The 19,497-nt window shown below is 37.0% G+C and overlaps 1 protein-coding gene and 2 long non-coding RNA genes across 12 annotated transcripts in view; 2 read left to right on the plus strand and 1 right to left on the minus strand.

The window, feature by feature from the left end:
* LOC132149565 (butyrophilin subfamily 1 member A1) overlaps window positions 1–19,497 on the minus strand; it is a 98,832-nt gene that overhangs the window by 5,190 nt on the left and 74,145 nt on the right. The window lies entirely within an intron of this gene.
* The window catches only part of LOC132149568 (uncharacterized), a 78,446-nt gene that overhangs the window by 3,355 nt on the left and 55,594 nt on the right, over window positions 1–19,497 (plus strand). The gene's annotated exons all lie outside the window — the stretch shown is intronic.
* On the plus strand, window positions 6,551–10,437 carry LOC132149567 (uncharacterized). The gene is made up of 3 exons (XR_009435038.1): window positions 6,551–6,640; window positions 9,437–9,634; window positions 10,381–10,437. It is a non-coding gene; the product is annotated as an uncharacterized LOC132149567 (long non-coding RNA).

Genomic DNA, 19,497 nt, shown 5'->3' on the forward strand with positions numbered 1-19,497 from the left:
TAACTAACAAAGCTGGGTAGATTACTTATGAATTTTAATCAGTTACTAATTACAGATTACATTAAAAAATTTGAAGTCAGTAATATCATCTCTTAGATTACACATTTTTGGTAATGTAATCTGATCACTTTTGGATCACATTTAGATTACATTTGTACTAACCCTTATTTGCCCTTAAACCAATATTGAAAACCATGAGACTAAACTCACACAGTGATGACATTTCTATCCATCTCAAACTATTTTAAGTGCAAAGTAACAATGAGGAAAAGACAAACAATAACAACATTACAAATATGAATATTAAAGAGGATGAAACGCACAACAATAACATTGCTAATACAGGGCTCGACATTAAGCTTTTACATGAGCTTGTCTTTAGGACAAGTAAATAAATCATTCACTTTTCAGAGTTAAAAAGTTACTTGCCCAGGGAAATGTAATTGGCACAAATGTAATTTATTCTGAAACAGTCTCATCAGTGCTCTACCAGGTATTACTTTAATCAGCATATTTTTGATATTTGACTTAAATTGAACCACCAGAACCACACACTAAATCTGCAAAACCATACACTAATTTTTGGCCTTTTACTCAGTTTTCAATTTCATTAAACACTTTTTGCAAAACACAACACACAATTTTCTATGCAACACACAAAAAACTGACAGGAAGTTTCTTGATTTCCTTTTATAAACACAACCAAACAAAATGCCACACTAATTCATCAGTGCCTCACACGAACTCCTCACATGTGCAAACACTTGTTGCTTTACTTAACAACAACCAATCATAACTTTAGTAGTGGCCTATAAATAGGCCAAAGGTCAAGTAATAGCTTTTGGACAATGGATGCAAACAATGCAGACAGAGTAAGAGGAGTTGGAGGGAGAGCCAGAGGACGAGTTCGACTAAGAGGAGTTGGAAGGGGAGCAAGGGGGAGGAAGAGGACGAGTCAGAAATGGAGGAGGACAAGGAACAAGAAGAGTGGTCTCGAATGGGATTAGGGCTGCAGTAGTCGATCATGTGATAAACCATGGTTTAACAATGAGAGAGGCTGGACTCTAATTTGAGTAGATTTACTGTGGCGGGTATAATTCGAACCTTTAGAAATGAGAACAGGTATGTAACAATCTAATGTAATGTACACATGTTCTAATGTACACATAATAGCTTTTTTTCCATAACAAACAGTAGACCTATACTATAATAAATATATTTTACTGTAGTACCCTTGCATTCATTTACTACAGTCCATTGCATTGGTCACAGTTTGGTAAGGTATCAAACTGTACAATAAAACAGCCAACTGTAAGACAAACTGACCAAATTTTTAAATATTATATATATTGTTACAGTTTATGGCACACACTTACTGTTCCTGAATCTTTTACAGAGTGGAAAGGCAAAGGATTCATGGTGGGCGAGGTCACATGTTCACTGAAGTGCAGGAGACGGCTATTGTGAATTTGGTTTTGGCCAATAATGCTATTACAATCCGTGAAATACGCAACCATATCCTTAATGATGCCACAATTTTTGAGAAACTGCTGAGTGCCTCAACAATTCACTGCGTCCTCCAGAAAAATCAAATGAGAATGAAACAGCTGTACAGGGTCCCTTTTGAAAGGAACTGTGACAGAGTCAAGAATCTTCGACATGATTTTGTGAATGTATGCATTTCTCCAATATATCAGACTTGCACCTACAAAACCAGGCTACTCGGTTGTGCATATACTGATCTACATATTCATTTGTCTTTTACAGAGTTTGGAGATGGATGCCCATGCCATTGTCCATGAATACATTTATGTGGATGAGGTGGGCTTAAATCTCAGTAAAACCAGAAGAAGGGGAAGGAATTTCATTGGACAAAGGGCCATTGTCAATGTCCCTGGACAACGTGGCGGAAACATTACAATGTGTGCTACAATTTCACAAAATGGTGTCCTGCACCATCACGCCACACTTGGCCCCTATAACACTGATCACATCATACAATTTCTGGAAACTATTCATGACATGCTTGTTCAGGGTCTGCAGATCTGAAGACCAGGCAAGATTTGTCATCATCGGGGATAATGTCAGGTTTCATCATGCCCATCAGGTCCAAAACTGGTTTGCTATGCATCCCCATTTTTCTGTTGTCTACCTGCCTCCATATTCACTATTTCTAAATCCTATTGAGGAATTTTTCTCCACATGGCGCTGGAAAGTGTACGATCGTCGTCCCTATGTTAACATGACACTTCTCCAGGCAATGGAGGAGGCATGTGGAGACATTGATGCTGCCTCCATCCAAGGTTGGATACGCCATACAAGAAGGTTCTTTCCACAGAGTCTGGCAAGAGAGAATAAAGCATGTGATGTGGATGAAGTATTGTGGCTGGACCCAGCCGGGAGGAGAGATGGAGCCTAGATACACCCAACCATCTCCACATGCAAGCACACACATTATGTTTGGTTTTACACTACATGCTACAACACTACATATTTTTTATGTATTTTTTTTTTTCTTTTCAAACTGTGTACACTAATACTACATTTACAACCACAAAGAGCAAAAAAATTAAAACATAAATAAAAAGTTTGGTTTCAATTTTGCTTTCGTTTTACCTTATATATTCAACAGCTCTCTCGCATTTTGCATCTTGTGTGTGCAATTCTTGAATTTGTGTGTTAAGTTTTGAAAAAAGAGGAAAACTTTGGAAAATGTGTGTAAGCAGTTGAAAAAAACTGTAAACCACCAGTAGTTGGTGGCAAGTCACTGTCTTAATGAGTGAATCATTGATTCAAACGATTTGTTCAAACGGCTGATTCATTCAACAAATGAAGCAAGTAACCGTTTTTATAAATGGATCACTGAATCATTGACTCGTTCGAAAATGAATCATTCAGTAACGAAACACTGTTGTGTGTTGCTCGGAGATGTGTGACTGTTCTGCTGTGGCTTTTTGTTTGAAATGGAGCAAAAACAGTCCACAATGTCTCTAAAATGTAAGTCAGTGAATATTACTTGTTTATTTAACTGAAGATGTATAAAATCAATATCACATTTGCAATCGAGCTGAAAGTCGCGAAAACATCACTCCTGGTCGTTTGATGTTGCACATATTATACAGAATATTTTTTCTACCGCAATATGTTTGTTTCTTTGTGTGTGCTGTAGTGTTGACTTCTCTGTGAGACTTAACGAGCCTCAACTGACACGACCTTGATACTGTCAATACATTATCCATTATTAGTCAACGTTACACTGAAAGTAATAAAAATCAGAATCATTCTCGCCAAATTGTACTGCCCTAGTTATTGTTTGTTATTAAAATTTTGATCAGGTTACTTGTCCGGTTGGGCAAGTAAAATTCTCTTTCACTTGCCCCTTCACAAGATCCAGACAAGCGTTAATGTCGAGCCCTGGCTAATATATACAGACCATTTCCAGGTCAAATATTTCATCTCAAAACACTGGTAAGTAGCTAACAATGGAGAAAAATCAAAATTACTAAAATATATTATAGAACATGAAATTCCCAGCAATAACTTTGCTAGGTCAAAGATATCCACGGACAGCAAATTAATCCTTGGTAGTCAGAGCTTACACTGATTAGTGAAGTTTTTGCCGTGTCTTTGATGTCTGCACTGACTCATTGCACTGACTCATTTTCCATAACTACCCTCTCTGGTTTTTCTAACGGTTACAGTCATCCACTTCCAACCTCCCCATGAATGAGTGACTGGTGTGTTTGTTTGTTTGTTTGCCTAGATTAGTTATGTGTTAGTATTTAGTTTTGTGCACAAATTACATGAGTTTCTGGCTCTATCACCGGTTGTAGTTATCCGATCTACAGCTACTAGGGGTGTGACGAGACACTTATACCACGAGAAAGAGATGAGACAAGATTTTTAGACATTTTAAAAGAAATCCTCAATGATGAAATATATAGGGGAAAATAGTATTTTATCTGAAAAATGCAAAATAAATAAATAAATTCTGTTCATTTTGAAATCAACTTGTACTTTTTTAAACTAAACCTCTATTTTAATGAATATTATATGATTAAAATCATTAAACGTGCAGTTGTCGCCACCTGCGACAAGTGTTATTATACTTTCATTTTGATCGCTATTGTAGAGAATAAGTGTTTATAACCAAACTATAAACTTTATCCCAGTACTTCTGTTATTTAAATGTGTGTAACACAGAAATAATGATGTGGTTGAAAATACTTTTTGTGTTGCTCTTCATGGATCAGCAGCAGCATGAATGATTCATTAACATGGGCAGCGACACAACGTGCTTCTCACGCTCCACTGACACTCGCGATGTACAGTTGTAGCCCCATAGAAACAGTTTTGAAAAAATAGGCTAACGATTGTGTCATAACCACTCGACTCTCTGTCGCACAGTAAATTACCGTACAGACAGGAGGAGAAGCTCGCAGGCAATCGGGGAGACGTCAAGAGAGAAGCCCATAGATACAAGCCCTGGCGTTACATTTTAAAATACTATACAAAATAACTAATCAGAATACTTACTCCTGCTCACTCACGCCAAAGAACTCCCCGCTCAAGCTCGCCGTCTCTGCAAGATTAACGATGGCAGTTTGCACGCACAGCTACTAGAAAGTTTACATCTGTCAGACAGGTTGCTGACGTCATCAAGCTTAGTTTGAGTCTGCGTGTCAGAAACGGAAGTGCTAAAAATCACAAAAAATGGGCTTCACTTGTCTCAATTGAGTTCCAATGGGGTCGCTGTGCCCATTTCTTTTACTGTCTATGGTAATAGCTAAATGCTCTACACTGTAAAAAATGGCTGTGAAATCTACAGTTATTTACTTTAGATTTCACAGTAACATTACTGTATATGATTTTTACAGTAGAATGTTGTGAAGTTCACAGTAAAACCTTGTCCACATGACAAAATTACAGTAGTCTAAGCATTACAGTTGAAATCACAGTAGTCAAAGCATTACTGTAAAAAAAAATCACAATATAGCCACTATAGTACTGTAAATAGCAAAGTAAACTACTGTATTTTTCCTTTTTTATCTTATCTTATCTTTCTTTTAACTCTGGCGTACCATGGGATTTGTATTTTACAACCTAAGTTTTATCTTTTTTTTCTTTCACTGGCGGAAATGGGCTTCATACATTTATCCAATGAGGATCATTGTTTAAATTTGGCTGTATGAATAATTCACAAAAAGATTACCGATTGTTTCCACCGCCACATGTTGCACATTAAAGTATAAAAATAGGTTTAATTTCGCTAGCTGATCACAAATGTTGGCCGGTGTGAGATCCAATCAAAGATTGTATTGTTACCTTTTAAATTGATTTGGCCAATCACGTTATTCGTTGAACTGGCATCATTTTTAAGCCATGAGTCTACAATGCAACTATGCAACAATATACAACATTAATTTTATAAATAAATGTACATAAACTTCACTGAAACACGTGATCCAAAATATACAGAAATGCCTAAAGTATAAAACTAATAAATGACGTAAAAAAAAAAAAAAAAAAAAACAGAGTATAGTACTACTCTTTTTTTCTGTTTACATGTACCATGGTCTTGCCATTACTTCTTTAAAAAAGGCACTACTAAATATTTTTTTGTATGTCTGACATTGTTAAAAAAAAATTACAGTTACATCCATGCTAAAAAATATTGTCTCTATCAAACCACATTTACTCTGGAATGGAGAACACTTTTGTAATGATTATATGCATTTTAACATAATATCAAGAGAAATGTTCAGACTATATAATAAGAGTATATAATGAACATTTTACAATGTTTAACTGATCACATGAAAACCATACCTAGAGAAAAAGGAATAAATAAATAAAAAATGAGTTTAATAAAATGAAAAGAGCAAAGGTGCCACTTCACTTCTCTATCATGTTTAATAATAATATTACGTTTGAATAGCTTTTTTGCTTTTACATTTATGTGTCATATGTTTAGTTACATTGTAGACTCATAGCTTCAGAATGACACCGGTTCAACGAATAACGTGATCGGCCAATCAATTCAACAAGGTAACAACACCAGTTTTAATTGGATCTCACTCTGGCCAATGTTTGTGTTGAGCTAGCGAAATTAAATCTATTTTTATACTTTAATGTGCAACAATTGGCGTTGGAGACAATCGGTAATCTTTTTGTGAATTATTCATACAGCCAAATTAAAAAAATTAGCCAGACAGCTGCTGGGTAACTATCAAAAACTAAACGAGATAGCCAGCAGAGTGGGCGGGGTTTACCCAGTCTAAAAAGCTCTAGAATCTTTGGGGAAAAGCGCGAACGCAGCACTTGCAATTCTGACTCGTTAGTGACTGAATAGCTCCGTGAATAATCAATAATAGTAGTCAAATTTCGGTTTCTTTACACAAGACTTTGTTTTCTGATTATATTCATTTTTTTCGTCTTTGTGTTGATTTATTTCACTTTTTCTTGAGAGGAATTCAGCGAAAACGTATCAGTGAGAGATCCTACGGAGACGTCTCCACAGCCGTTAACGTTAGTGCTACAGTGAGTGATTTTTTTCCCGCCCTTGGCCTCTGCGGGAGTTTCCATCCTGGAATCGCGGATCCTCCACCGAATGCTTGTCGGGACTCCAGAAAATCAGTAAGTAAATTAATGTTACCATCACTTTATCATTTTAGGAGCAAAATAAAAAAAAAAAATTCTGTGCCACCCTTGTCAGGCTGTGCTGAGCCACAGGTAACCATCTAGCGCTAGGAGTATAACTAGTTAGCTTGCCATCAAAATGAATTACTCATGCAAGCACTGTAATTTCACCACAGCTTCAATTACTGCATTTGTTCGTCATTTGAGCATACACAGAAATCGAGCTCACTTTAGATTTCCATGTGGCATAGCAGAATGCTTGGCCACTTTTGTGACACGTGGCGCCGTTCAAAGCCACATGTACCGCTTTCACAAGAAGACAGCTAAACCAGGACTTGAAAGGCAAATTGATGGAGTGGATTTGGCTTGCACTGTTGAAGGTTGTAGCTGTGTGTCAGCAAATTTTTCCAGCTTATGTGAACATCTTCAATGGCATATTAAAGATGGCACAAAAGTGTCATGCCCCTATATTAATTGTTTAAAACATTTTCGTGTCCGTTCATCCTTTGCCTCACACTTGAATCGGAAACACAAGAATATATCTAGTTCTCCATTTATTAGCCAAAGTTCTACCAGTGCTACTAACATCACCTGTGCCTGCCTGAATATGTCAGCAGACAGTGAACTAGATCACACTTTTGAGACAACCTTTGACGACGATAATAACACAAATGATGAAGTGGACACAGATGATTTTATGAACAATCTGGCCATGTTTTATCTCCGAATGCAGGCTAAAATGCTGTTACCAGCCAGTACAATTCAGACCTTAATAGAGGAAATACAAGAGGTGCACAACACTGGTCTGACTCATCTTTTGTCTAGGATGCATGAAGAGTTAACAAAGCTGAATGTCCCTGAAAGTGATATTAAGAGGCTCCTTGATGATCTCTCAAAAGATAACCTTCTGAAAATGTGCAACGAAGGGGTGTTTAGAACCGATCAAACCCGTAAAACCTTCTTTAAGAGCAGATTTAGCTATGTTGAGCCAGCTAAGACTTATTTGGGCATTGATGCTAAAGGCAAAGAGAGGTTCTATCAGTACGTGCCCATCAAGGATACAATAAAGTCACTCCTCACTCAGAACTCTGTTAAAGAGCAGTATGCCCAAGCTAAAGCTGACACTGAAACAACTCCTGATGTTCTGGAAGATGTGAGAGATGGTAGAAACATTAAAGAGAATATACTTTTACGAGCTGCACCATCTTCATTGTCTGTCATCTTGTATCAGGATTCTTTCGAAGTTGCGAACCCACTGGGCTCAGGCAGAAAAAAACACAAAATACTGGCTATGTACATGACACTTGCAGAGATTGCACCACACAACAGGTCTTCCATTGATCCAATGCAACTTGTTATGTTGTGCAGAGAGGAGGATTTCCAATTTTTTGGACAAGAAAAAGTGTTCTCCACTTTAGTCAGTGACTTAAAAGAAATGGAGGAAAATGGAATTGAATATGGTGATGAGAAAGTAAAAGGCTCTGTGATTGCCATTACTGGAGATAATCTGGGATCACACAGTATTGGCGGGTTTACTGAAAACTTCAGTAAAAGCACACATTTTTGCCGGTACTGTGTCATAGACAGAGTGTCTTTTCAAACAGATCCCACCAAATCTGGTCCTAAAAGAACCATAGAGAGTTACAAAAACAGTCTGGCACAGGTAGACCAGGAAATGAACAGTGGAATAAAGTTTGACTCCGTTTTCAATCAGTTGAAATATTATCATGTTTGCCAGCCAGGACTCCCTCCATGCCTGGGTCATGACCTATTTGAAGGGGTTGTTTCAGTTGATCTTGCTATGTACATTAAGCACTTAGTGACAGTGGGCAAACACTTCACCTATGGTCAACTGAATCGGACTATATCACAGTTCACATACCTAGGCAGTGATGCAAATAACAAGCCATGTGAGGTCAAAACTAATGGGGAGAAGCTGGGAGGGCATGCTGCTCAAAACTGGTGCCTCTTACGTCTCTTTCCTATTCTGGTTGGAGACCGAATCAAAAATCCACTTGATGACGAGGTGTGGCAGTTGTGTTTAAAGCTCAGAGAAATTGTGGATTTGATATGTGCACCCAAGATCCATACCAACCAAGTAGCATACCTGAAGATTCTCATTGAAGAATACATCCAGCTAAGAACTGACACATTCCCAGAAAAGACACTAAAACCCAAACACCACTATCTTGTCCATTACCCAGAACTCATTCTTCATTTTGGTCCCCCCTTTTGGTTGTGGACATTGCGCTTTGAAAGCAAGCACTCGTATTTTAAGCAGTGTGCAAGGAAACTGCATAACTTTAAAAACCTCTGCAGTACCTTAGCAGAAAGACACCAGTTGCTACAAGCATATTTACATGCTGGTAGCTTATTTCCACCAACTCTGCAAATGGGCCAACCAAGTAAATTTGATGACCAACTGTACCAGATTGGCATTCAGAGAGCTGTCAGTCTCAAGGGTCTCCGCCCAGAACACACTATTGAAACACCCTCTGTCACTTTCAAAGGCACTCTGTACAAAAGAGGCATGACTGTTGTTGTGGACCAAAATGACACAGGGTATCTACTTGGGAAAATACTGTTGATACTGATCAATGAGTCAGCAGTGCATTTTGTTGTACAGCAGTATCAGTCTGTGCCTGTTGTGGATCTTGGTGTTTATTGCTTACAAAGCAACTCAGAAGCACAGTATCAGTGTTTGACTGTAGACAAGCTTGCAGATTATTACCCTCTTTCTGTATATAATCAATTTGGTCTTAATCTTGTTGCTCTGCATCATTCTGTGTTTCAGAAGAATGAGTAATGGACTCTATTGAGAAGGCAATACAGACCGTGCTACCACAGCTAGATGAAGCGAAACTTGAAACTTTGGTCAATGAGCTGGTGAAAGTAGGTGTTGAAGGACCAGATGATCTGCAGTTCATTCAAGAAGATGACATCAAACATCTTCTCACACCCATTCAGTGCAGAAAGATTCTTCATTCCTTGAAAGGTGGTGAGATTACAGTTTTTTTAATTAACATATTAGTTGAGCTGCAACAATTAATAATTAAATTTAATCAGCAATAATTCAGTCATAATTTTTGTAAAGAAAAAAAGTCCAAATTCTCTGATTTCAGCTTATTAGATGGGAGGTTTTTCATCACAGATTTATGACTTCATAAGCAGCAGCAGGGAAAGATGGTCAGACTGACCCAGGTGGGGGAGTGGTGTGGCCTTTTAGGCCTCGGGGATGTTAGTGTACACACGGTTTCCGCAGGGTCTTAAAAAGTACAAAAAAAAAGTAAAATTTCAAAATCAAAATTTTAGGCCTTAAGTCTTAAATTCACTCAAGTATTGAGTTCTATGTCTTAAATAATTTTAAACCGGTCTTAATTTTCCTACATACAATTTTACACTACCTCTAATGCAATTTGAATAAATTAATTTACTTTGCAAGTAATTTTGATGTTGTGATATACATTAGAGAAGGACAGTAGGCCCATTGCAATTTTGAGAAAATGGCCTGATGATTAAGTGGTGTTAAAGCATATGACCTCTTGATGAGATATAAAACCATTTAAGATATTTCCCATATTCCCCCATCCATGCAGATCACATAGTCATGCATTGCATTTGCTCTTTATTAAAACGCATTGATTTTAATATACACCTGCAATGCGGCTGAAAAAAGCAGATCATCAAAAATATTTCTATAATAATTTCTTCAATAATATTCTTGTTTGTTCTGACCATCAGTTGACCTCAAATCACCCATCTAGGCTGATTAGTAATTGAGATATAGCCATTTCAACCTCCTGGCAACCATTTTGGTGGCCATTTTGAAAATCACCCTTTTCCCAAGGTCAGATTTTAATAGATTTTTAGTATGTTATTTTGTACCAGAATCCATAAAAAAAACCTTTTGTATCAATTTTGTTGAGGTTTAACCTTATATTGACCCACCTGAAAGAAAAAGATTTAGATTAAAAGATTTTGAAAATGGGGCCTTTCTTGGAGTCAAACTTTAGTAAACTTTTAGTATGTTTTTAAGTACATCTGATACTACTGTAAACCACTGAGAAACCTTTTTTTTTAGATTTTCACCTGACTATTCTGTGCTTTCACTCATACGTGTTTAATGCAGGTCCTGCCAATCCCCAGCTGAGCCCTTCATTGCCTGAGCCACTGTCAGTTGCCTCTTCCAGCACATGCCCCATATCACCCATCAGTCCCATCTCTGCATGGGTGAACAGTTTTGAGGTGCCATGGAACAAAGTGAGGCCCACTCTTAGAAGAGCAGTAGATGCTGGTGAGAGGCCAGCTCCGGATGACCGCAGACACTTGATGAGAGTCACCGTTGATGCAATGAGAGAGCATTCCTTGAACCCTACTCGCAGAGAGTGCGTGGTAGTGGCAAAAGCCATAACTCAAAAATATCCAAATAGCTTTTTAGACAAAAATGAAGAGGGGGAGCTAATTGGATGTGGGTATTTCAGCGTTATAAATCAGCTCAAGACCAGAGTAGAATATTTGAATCGAGGCAACACTCTTTCCCGTCTGAGGAAGCACAAACGCACCCAGAGAGATGATGAGGATGGTGATGATGACCAGCCAGCAGTAGCTACATGTGTAAGAGTCGACAGTTATGGGTGTGTTCGTTGGCAGCCAGAGGACTATCCAGATGGGGAAACATCAGCATCATTAGAGGAAAAGAAGCTTGAAATGTTGGATATATTCAGCCGAGAGGGTCTCAAGGGCGCTGAGAGAGGAAGGGTAGAAGACCTAATGGCAATCACTTATGCCAAACAGCGTGAATACATCAACGCAAAGCCTTCCCCAAGCATTCTGGATGTGGGTAAAGAGTGGCCATTTCTCTTTTCACAAAAGTTTTTATTGTCCCACTTCACCACTCTCACCAATGTTGAACTATACACAAGACTGAGCAAAGATTTGGACAAAAAGGGTAAAAGACTCCTGGATTTCTTCAGTAGTCAGATTACAAGGTGGAGGAAGGAAGTAAGAGCTGTTCTGAAGGAAGCCCTAAAGAAGGACCGAGAAGGAACTGATGGCCTAGCAGCGATGCTTGTGATGTTGGCACACTTCAAAGAGCAAGAGGAGTCACTTTTTCTCATTGCTGATGTAAGTTCCTTAATTACTTAAATATTTTAAAGTTTTCAGCAATTGTCACATTTATCGCAGAAGAATCATTTTCCCTGATTAGAGTGAATCATTTTACACCCCCCAAATTGTATTGCAGGTTGGTGAGCCTCCAATGCCATCTTGTACTTGGGTTCAAGTAAATGCAGGTTTGCGTCTGGCAATCCTGTCTTCCTAGGTGTTTGTATTGTTAATAGTTTGACGTAATGGGTTTCAGGCCAGGTATATTGTTAGAGGGCACCTTTATGTTATTGGTGGTTTAGCACTTTTTCATTGATAGACCTCACCTCAAACTATAACCCACATGGTGCAAGCTTCTATCTCAATTCTTTTGTAGAGCATGCTGGGTAAAGTCACTCTTGTCCACTGTGTGCACAATATTTTAATTAAGAGAAAATTTATGTAGCCTGGCATAAGGTTAGTGTGGTACTTGGTTAATTTTCTTATTTCCAAGGGGTGTAAACATGCACAAACCATCGGAGCAACAAAAAATATGGCTTCCTTATCAACAAGTTTCAAAAAGCTTTTTCTATCCTAGAGATAATATACTGTCTAGCTTGTTTCAAGTAACTCTTATCTTTGCTGGTATTCGTAGGTGACTACCACTCCCACAGACGCAGAGGCCCAGCTGTCTCTCCCCATCACTCCAAGGATCATCATGCTCGGTAAATTTCACATTCGATGTTAACGAATCCTTTGAATATATAGGGCACAAGCAAAGAAAGTCTAGTCTGGAAAAAAACTAGTGAATGCAGTTTGTGTCGTGTCATTCACTGCCTCTGCACCAGTCAGGAACAGCACAGTCACGTCAAAAACTTAAGTTATGCGGAGTACTCTCTCATCCTTAGTAGCCATCTCTGATGTCGTTATTGCTATTTCAGATTGCTTGCTATGTATGTGTCACTTTCTGTTTATCTATCACCAACCCAGTTACTGCTGCTTAATGCACTGCTTGGGAGATATGTATGCTCCCTGCCCTGTTTTTACAATCATTTATGTGAAGCAAGTCATTTATAGAATGTATTGCTATGAAATATAATTTTTGTAATGACTCTTTACTAAGGAGAGACGATCCTGACTGCAAAAAAATGGATGCTGTCGATCGAGGGGAGGGTCGTAATCCCACCTGGTGCTCACCTGGCTGACTTCACCACTGCCTTGGCCGCTCTCTTCGCCTGTTACTATGTATTCAACCTAGAGTATCAGGTGGAAGCCAGCACAACCCTGGAGTTTGTTCAGAGGTATTTATTATTTTATATAGTTTGATTGAAAGATAGATTGAAATGTAACAGCAAATTGACAATTGAAAAGCTGTTCAAAATCACCTTCCTTTAAAATGTTATCTAAAGTATCTGAGTATCTAAATAGTGTAGGTTGAAGCCTTCTTAAAACTTGAATGCTTTATTATAGAACAGAAGGGCTGTTGGGCTAAGGGCATGTACACACTATATTCCTTTTAACATAAAAACCTTTGGGAGAAATTGAGAGGATGTAGATGGCTGGGGAATATGATTTGCCCTGAAAAAACAAACAAGGAGAGTGGTTTATGTCCCATAAACAGTTGTGATTTGCTAACCAGTTAGTCATTACTTAATTACTTCCTTAGGCCTGTTACTCCGAGAAGGAGCATAGGCCACTGACAATATTTCTCCACTTTGCCCTGTTCTGTGCCAGCTAGTGTTGTGCCGATAGACGATAGTATCATGCATCGAAGATAGCCAAAAATATTGCTGATGGCGTATTACCAAGACAATAATTGGCTTTTTTTCCCATTAATGTAGGCTATTACACTACTACTACTACTACTACTACTATTATTATTATTATTATTATTATTATTATTATAAGGGTATTATTATTAAATTAATATTAGGACCTACAATTCATTTGCCTTTACTAATTTCATAACGACATCACCAAATAACCTGCACTCCTCAATGAAAATGTTTTTAAACCCGACTACAAAACTACATCCTTTCGTTAACAAGAATTATTTTCATTTTTTCACTTAATTTTGTCATTTTGTCGTTAATGTATGGCCTACAAGAGCAATATTAAGCCAGTAAATTAAGATTGTTGATAGACTACCATTATCAGCTTTTGTTGAGGTAGATTCCTCGTCTCTGAGAGAATGCGCCGTTAATGCAGCGACAGATGCCGAAATCTCGGTAAGTTTTGTTTTCACTTTTACTTATAAGTGCGCGAGTTTACATACACGTTCTTAACCCGATTATGTTTAATAAGCCGAGCACGTTTACATGCACACAATACGCTGATAACTCACAAAACTCATCTTATTTGTATGTAGTCTTGTAAATCCATTAACCTGTTTTCCTTTATCGGAGTCAAGTCATAAGCTTAAGCATAAACCAATCGACACAGCTAGATTTTTGCCCCTTACCCCGATTTCTCACGGAATGTAAACCATTAACCTGCTTTCTTTGTACTTTTTGAAGCGTGCATATGATATATGAAAGCGTCCTTTATACAATGCATTAAAACTCATCCAGACAGAGCGAGTTTTTCGCGGTAGCTATAGGGAGGAGGAAATGTATCAAACTCAGACTCTTTCTTGACTTAAGAAATTATAAAAATGTGTTATCTCGTGTAGAAGTACAGTGCTGGATCTGTGATCTGAGAGGATAATATGTGTCCGTAGTTTTCCCGCTGACATGTTGAAATGCTCTTCTGTTTTTAATGTTTTATTTAACATCACAACAGACATAATAAATGGAATCAGATACACAAATGATTAGGCTATGTTTTTACCTCACTACCAGGAAATAACCTGATTTATTAATAAACACTCCACCTTTGCTAGCAAAATAGAAAAGGATTATGATATATAAAACAAAGTAATTAGGCATAATAAGCAAATGAATGAGTAAAGTAATAAGCCCTGCCCCCTCACGATAATATCGTGTATCGGCGATCTCACAGGCTGACGATTTGAAAATGGAGCATATCGCCCAACACTAGTGCCAGTTCATCCAGATCTTGCCATCTGTATCCAGCTCTTTCCATCTCAGCTGTAGAGGAATAGTAATGGAGAAAGTAAACAGCCTTGTCTTACTCCTGTTGTGATGTGAAATGCCTCTGTCAGCTGGCCTTCATGTATGATTCTACATTGCTCTTACAGTTACTCATTAACATGTACATATTGTCCCACCCCCTAACTCCTATACTCATGTTCATAGGTTTTTTGTCAGGATTAATCCTGACTCCAACAAGTGCACTGCAAAGGAGCAGATGAGCAAGACGACTGGGAGAGTGGTGAAGCGGAAGACTTCATACATGAACCCCCATGTAATCTCCTTCATCAGGGACTTCACTGAGTTCTATTTGCCAACTGACTAGATGCAGGTGAGGTTCTGATAAAAGGTATAATAATAATAATAATATAATTAATAATATAGGTACAGTACAGGCCAAAAGTTTGGACGCATTACTATTTTTAATGTTTTTGAAAGAAGTCTCTTATGCTCATAAAGCCTGCATTTGTTTGATTAAAAATACAGAAAAAACTGTAATATTGTGAAATAATATTACAATTTAAAATATCTGTTTTCTCTGTGAATATGTAGTAAAATGTAATTTATATCGTGTGATCAAAGCTGAATTTTCATCATCATTACTCCAGTCTTCAGTGTCACATGATCCTTCAGAAATCATTCTAATATGATGATTTATTATCAATGTTGGAAACAGTTGTGCTGCTTAATATTTTTTTATAACCGTAGATACTACTTTCAGGATTCATTGATGAATAAAAAGATAAAAACAGAACAGCATTTATTTAAAATAGAAGTCTTTTGTAACAACATTCACTAATGTTAAAAAGTTTGGGGTCAGTAAATTAAAAAAAAAAAATTCTTTTATTTAAAGAAATTAATACTTTTATTCAGCAAGGATTTGTTAAATTGATTAAAAGTGATAGTAAAGACTTGTATTGTTAGAAAAGATTTATATTTTAAATAAATGCTGTTCTTTTAAACTTTTTATTCATCAATGAATCCAGAAAAAAATTATCATAGGTTATAAAAAAATATTAAGCAGCACAACTGTTTCCAACATTGATAATAAATCATCATATTAGACTGATTTCTGAAGGATCATGTGACACTGAAGAAGTAATGATGCTGAAAATTTAGCTTTGATCACAGAATATAAATTACATTTTACTACATATTCACATAGAAAACAGATATTTTAAATTGTAATATTTCACAATATTACATTTTTTTTTCTGTATTTTTAATCAAACAAATGCAGGCTTGATGAGCATAAGAGACTTCTTTCAAAAACATTAAAAATAGTAATGTGTCCAAACTTTTGGCCTGTACTGTATATATGGGTATATTATAAGTGATCATAATTTGATGATGATGATAATAATAATAATAGCATAAGTACCTTGACACAACTCCAACATCACCATCTTAGACCGACATCACATGTGGTGCAATACAAAGTAATTGTAATCAATTTAATTGTTAATGTGTTTTCTTTAATTTCAGGGCTCCAACTGGGATTCTGGGTCTCCAGGGTCAGGGCATTCAAGAGGCCATAGACCTTTATTTCAAGTGTCAGGGGAATGAGATTTCTAAGAAGTTTCTTTTCATTTCTGTTTTAAATGTTCATGCAAATGTTCAATATTGAATAGCCTCGTTCTGTAAAATTTGCTTCAGTTTCAATTTGCCGCATTACAACCTTGTTAACTAGATATTATGTTAACTTTGTTGTGTGTCTAATGGCGTGTCGTCCATTACCCCTTACTTGTGTTGTCTTAAATAAATAACTGTTAACAATTTTCTTGTTGTCTGCAGTTAATTGAAATATTTTGCAATATGAGTGATACTATTAATGACTGCTAATATTAAATCACAGTGATACAGTATTTAAATTGTATAGTGAGAAACTGAATTTACCGTCATTAACTGTTACCTACTGTTAATAGTACTGTATTGCCATATACAATACATAAAAAAGCAGTGCTTAACTGTTTTTATTTGTACAGTAAATAAACCAGCACTGTAAATGCAATTGAAATCACAGTATTTAATATTTCTTCTACAGTAAAACAATCAATACTGTAAATACAACTAAAATCACAGTGTTTAATTGTTTTTGATTTTACAGTGAATACACAAAATACTGTAAATGGAAGTACGGTAACTTTACTGTAAAAAGTATTCACAGTAACTTACTGGCTAATTGTTGCCAGTAAGTTACTGTAAATTTCACGGCAAATTTTTTACAGTGTAATGTGTAAGAAAGTTATTTTCTGTGGCCACGAGAATATCCTTTCTTAGAGTTGATATGAAATTATACTGAACGTTCATTGGACTGGCAACTGAGGTAAATAAGTGTAATTAATTGTAATTAACTGCAATTATTTATATACATTTCCCTTTTGAGCTAATTTGCTTCACCTGCAATAGATTTCAATTTTTAAACCTTAATAAAGTATGCATCATATTTCATGTAAAATTCTTAAAATTTACAATTTACAGTTTTTTTTACAATTACTTTTTTACTATTTTCAGAAACTTGATGTCATTTTTCACAACTCTAGACACAAAACTCACAACCAATGATCAAAATGCACATTTTTTAAAACCCTAACCCTTTTCTCAATTGCTTGGATACAATACACATAAAACATAGATCATTTGTTCATTCAACAAAAATCACCTGTTCAATATGACACCACTTATCATCAAAGTACTACTATTTCAAAAAGCATTTCACACATTACATTTTAAATGAGTGTCTATTAATTTCGTTACAATGATCTAACTATCAATTGATATAGCTGCTAAAAAATGATAAGTAACTGTTGCATTACTCTTAATGCATAGTTGTATGGAAACAGACAAACAATCTTCCATGTTTACTGTAAATCATGAAAGTTTCAAGATAACGAGATTCATTGTCACCAATTAGCATGGAGCATGAAACAAGGCACCCCTTCTGAGAGGTGATCGTGGGCCCCGTTTGAGAGGTGTGGGGGAACGTGGTAGAGGACAAGGCCACGGACCAAGACAGCGGCAACAACATCATAGAGTGTCCAATGAAATCCAGGCAATAGTTGTACACCATAAATCATGGCATGACAATGACTGAGGAAGCTACAATGATACAACCAAACCTCAGGAGGTCAACCGTGGCTTCAATAATCAGAACTGTCCGCAATGAGAACCAGTAAGTTATCAGCATGCACTAAACATTATGCTACTGTCAATTGTCAAATGACTGCATACCGATGTAATCACAGAATAGGTGATGTGACCAAGTGTCTTCTTACTCTAATGTTCCCTGTAGAATTGTGACCAGGCCAAATAGTGGAGGCAGAGGCAAAATTGTAACTGACCAACAAGAGCAGGCTGTGGTCGATTTGGTTCGGGCCAGAAATGATATTCACCTTACAGAAATTCACCAGCATATCTTGGACAATGAAGACATGTTTAACAATGTGGGATCCATAAGTTTGCCGACTATTGCACGCATAATGAAAAGGCACCAGGTATCTATAAAACAACTTTACCGTGTGCCTTCCGAAAGAAATGCAGACAGAGTGAAGCAAATGAGGACTGAGTATGTTCAGGTAAGTTCAGTTTCAAGATGGCTGTTGTAAAAACATTTCCAAAAATTCTACATTGTACAGTAATCTCTAAATCTCTTTCCAAAATGTATTTTTTTCAGGGTGATGGAGCTGGATGCTGATGATGACCATGACAAATTCATATATTTGGATGAGGCCGGTTTTAATCTGGCCAAGACAAGGAGGAAAGGGTCGGAATTTCATTGGCCAGCATATCAGAAGATTGTGTGGTGGGACGCAGACCTCATATTGGACCATATAATGCAGCTCTCCTTGTCACCTTTCTTGATGAGCTTGATCAGGTTTGTAGAGCTGAAGGTGTGACCCATTTCATTGTGTGGGACAATGTCAGGTTCCATCATGCTCATGTGGTGCAAGCATGGTTTCAGGCCCATGCACAATTTACCACCCTATATTTACCCCTATACTTTCCCTTCCTTAACCCGATTGAGGAATTTTTCTCCACAAGGAGATGGAAGGTTCATGATAGGCACCCTCATGAATAAGTCACTCTTCTCCAGGCCATGGATGACGCCTGCAATGACATCACAGCAGACCAGTGTCAGGCCTGGATTCGCCATGCCCGAAGTTGTTTTTTTCCAAGATGTTTGGCTAATGAAAACATCCATTGTGATGTAGATGAGAACCTGTTGTCAAATCCACAACACAGAGTTGATGACAATGTCGAAGTACAGTAATCACTCCTTTTGTGTTTCTTACAGTGCAAACAATTTGAGGAACACTGCATTTGATGTTTTACAGTACTTTCTATTTCATAGCTAATTTTTGCTTTGATTCAAATAAACCTATGTTGTGATTGAAGTGTTTTGTGTCAATATAGTACAAACTTTGTTAAATGATTCCACTGTGTCTGTAGTATTCTCTTATCTACTGTAGTAACTGTAATCAAACAAATACTTCTGCTGTGATCTTTGTTTGAAACTATTTTAGTTTGTGAAACAGTACAAAACAGTCAATATTGTATCTGAAATGTAATTAACCTAATTACATGACTGCTTCACTACTTGTTTATTTTACGTAAAATCATCTTAACATTTGCAATGGTGAGAATATTTGGCAAATGGCTCCAATGTCATGGTATGTTGTTTGAC

The sequence above is a fragment of the Carassius carassius genome, chromosome 9 (genome assembly GCF_963082965.1).
Source record: "Carassius carassius chromosome 9, fCarCar2.1, whole genome shotgun sequence".
NCBI lineage: Eukaryota > Metazoa > Chordata > Actinopteri > Cypriniformes > Cyprinidae > Carassius > Carassius carassius.